The sequence below is a fragment of the Puntigrus tetrazona genome, chromosome 21 (genome assembly GCF_018831695.1).
Source record: "Puntigrus tetrazona isolate hp1 chromosome 21, ASM1883169v1, whole genome shotgun sequence".
Classification (NCBI taxonomy): domain Eukaryota; kingdom Metazoa; phylum Chordata; class Actinopteri; order Cypriniformes; family Cyprinidae; genus Puntigrus; species Puntigrus tetrazona.
Window position 1 is genome coordinate 5354852 of NC_056719.1, and position 3847 is coordinate 5358698.

Below are 3847 nucleotides of genomic sequence, written 5' to 3' on the forward strand. Positions count from 1 at the left end.
CTCCAACAAACTGTTAAAGCCACTGGGATGAAGATACTCACAAACCATGTAATTGTTCTTTTCCTCTGGGGATTGGACTATTTTTAAGGTGTTACAGTCGGTGGGCTCACAGAGCGTTTGAATGATCAGGGGACCATAAACTAACTCACACAGCTTGATATGCTGAGATTGACCATCATCAATGTCTTGCCAGATCAAGCGTAAACCGAGAAAGCCCCATGAGGTTGAAAGGAAACGGTCTTTCGACTCTTTGTGAGAGAGTGTCTGTCAGTCATCATGTACAAGTTTATTATAGTGACCAGATACCGTAAAAACCCTTAATTTGATATTTAAAAATAATGTTGGGAATTAATTTGTAAACATTATTTCGTTATTAATTATTTATGTATATAAATGACAGCATTTATTTGATTAAACAGTATAAACAGTAATACTATTACAATATTACAGTAATATTATTCCAATTCACGGCAAAGCCAAATTTTCAGCAATATACTGCAGTCTTCGGTGTCACGTGATCCTTCAGAAAAAATCATTCTAAAAAGGTTTTATCATAATTATAAAAAAAGATATAAAAAAAAAAAAATATTCCAATACAAATAAGCATCCTGCATCACCTTCAAGATATAAAAGGCTGGTGTTTCCACTCATTTCACCCAGATGTGCTTGCAGTGTGTTATCAATCCGGTATGAACCACCGCACCGCTGCTGCACTCACATGAGTGAATATTGATTTGGTCTTCTGTTGTTTCCCTCTGGTGAACGTCACATCCACTCACCGCCTCACTGAGTGATGTGGTCAGCGGCATTCAACTACCTGAGATACAGATGCCCAAATCAACAGATCCTTAATCATTTCTCCACTGGGCAACACACATCCGAGGAGAAAAAAAACCACACTACCTACAAACCGCCCTCGGCACTCAAACGGTCCTATGATAAAGTATAAATAGACATTTCCAATACCGAAGAGAATTAATGTAAGCATTTGCTGGAGAGCCGAGGTTAGAAACAATCGAAACACTTCACATGTGCTTGGACGTGGCCTTTGCTCAGCTGATCAGGTTGGAGCGATAGACGCTGTCATTCAATCAGGAGGCCTATTTTATACCTGTCCCATGACTCACCGTTCTGCCGTCATTTCTGGAAGGAAGTCTGCACAGATCGGCAAGATAAAAGGCTTGAATCACCGCTGTAATTTTCTGGGCTGAAGGGGACACATTATTCAAAAGGGCACTCTTGAAAATTCGACATGCGTCACCTACATGCTTGCAAGCTTCCTTTCGCTGCAACGATGCTTTGATAATCGAAAGCATCGCAAATTGTATTGTGGAGAATGGACTCCAGAGTTGTGACATGACAGATAACACAGATCCTTCTCTTAAAAGACAGACGCGGTGCACACAGCTGTTATTGTGGCGGTATGAGATGACTGCAATCAAACCGAGAGAAGACCTGTCATTTGCGACAGCTGAGGATGCTCTTACCTTGCCCTTCAGCTGATTGATGTCATCACAGACGATGATAATGAATGCCAACTAAATAACTCCAGACAATCTATAAAAAATCATATTATATATTAGCACTGGCTCCAGCCATGCGTTTTGTGGTATAGCATTTTTCGTTTTTTTTGTATTGGAAGAAAACAGACATGAATATGTCATTTTTTCATTGCTTTTATTGACACGCCACTTTTCCCCGCAATAACGTTTTTTGTAATTAGTGAATTATAAGTCGTAAACCGTATTACTTTATGAATATTAAAGTTAACCTTTAAATGTCAGCGTTAGTACTGCGAGAAGCCTTTAAAAATCTCAGAGAAAATAATTATCAGGAATAAAAGGATAATTGAGCTTTAGATAGAAAAAAGTTCAAAATGTTTATACGTATATCTCTTATATATAGACATAAAAATATATACAATTATTTATTTTTTGTCCAAATTAATCTAATAAAAAAAAAAATTCTATACACTGTATATATATATATATATATATATATATATATATATATATATATATATATATATATATATATATATATACATCAAATATAAACAAGTATTTAATTAATTTGTCTGCCTTGGTACTAAACTAAATCACAGATAAAATGATCATTTAGAATGTTTTACATTATTCAATTATTTTAAAGTGAAATTAATACCCCATAAAACAGACGCGAGGGTAATTTTCCCTACAAAAACAAAAAAAAAACTAATTGATTATTACATTATTTTAAAGTTAAAAGTTAAAACTTTCAAGTGTCAGCTGAAATATTAAAATAAACCTTTTTTTAAAAAAAAAACTGACGAAAGGAATATTTTCCCTGCAAGAATAAATTGTCGGTGTATTACAAGAACAAAGTCACGCTGAAATTCTTTCAAACCTGAAAGTTCAAAGACACTTGTGGAATCTCTGTTCCACTCTCCTCAGCCAATTATACGTATAAATTGAAAAAAAGAATACCTTTGGAAAACAATACGCAAAGCTGCAGATTACTTTAAAAAAAATCTCAAACGAAGATTTCTGAGTAATTTCAGCGTTTGACGTAAGCATTGCCCCATAACTTGAGGACAAGAGGCTTTGTTGGATTTAACTCTAAATTTAAAACCGTCAACGCCTATCAGAGCGAAATTTGTTGACAAGCAGAAATAGATACAGCTCTGTAGCATGATAAACCAGACTGACAGTTTATCCAAGAAAGCCCAATTCATCTCTCCTAAGCCTCTTCCACTCAAAAGATTTTTTTTTCCTTTATTTATTTTCACATTCAACAGTAGAACTATTTGGATCCAAAGCTGCGGTGTGGTGGCGCTAAATCAGAGATAAGGCGCTATGCTGATGTTTGCCTGGCCAGCTTTGGGAGGTGGCATTATCACCCACTGCCGTGACACACATATCACAAACTTCAGCCTTCAGAAAGCAAACCCTGTTATCTGGCCAACATTCACGCCGCTTCTGAGTACAGAACAGTGACCTCAATTTACACGCTGAGCCTAAAGATATTTGTTTAGATATGATATAAGGGTTCTTGAAATCTTTGATTTAAAAACATCATAGGAAGGTTGCCGAGACAAGAGTTCCAATTTGTGGAGAAGTACACCTTTTAAATGAAAGGGACTGCCTTTGATCTTAAAAATAAGCCTTTCATCTATGGGATGTGGCTCAAATCCATAACTTTTGTTTACATGTGTCACCCATTTCTCTAACTCAAAGCTAAATGTTATGAAATTACCGATCCGCTTTAGGTTTTGGCCTCTAAGCGAGCCGGCAATTAAGAAAGTGGCTGAATTCTAGATCAGAGTTTCTTTTAAACCTTTTGATACCCCCACACCGGATGATTGCTCTGCAAGGGACTCTTTTTAAAACGTAATAAATGCAGCCTTGCTACGCATTAAACACACAAAAAAATCTTACTCCTCACATACATTTGAAAGCTGGTGTATGCAGTAAAAGTAAAATACACACATAAAAAATAAGCATAATATAATAGCTACTTTTTTAGCTAATTTACTTTTGATTTTCAACTGAATCTTTTTTTAGCTGTACGTCTTGAGATTAATAGATTAATGGAAAACAATTTTTTTCTAATGCTATGGCTGTCAATACAAAACATTTTTTAATTATTTCTGAACCAGTGCTGATTTTCCTTCTGATCCTCACATCCAGTTATTATTCCAAAACGAGTGAAGCATGGCCAAATTGTGAAATTTTCATCTCTGATATTTCTTTTGGGCTTCGGCATCAGAGATATAGCAGCAGTATTTTGAAGTGAGCATTTTGTCCAAATTTACACACACACACACACACACACACACACACACACACAGTCATTATCCTGTCCTGAA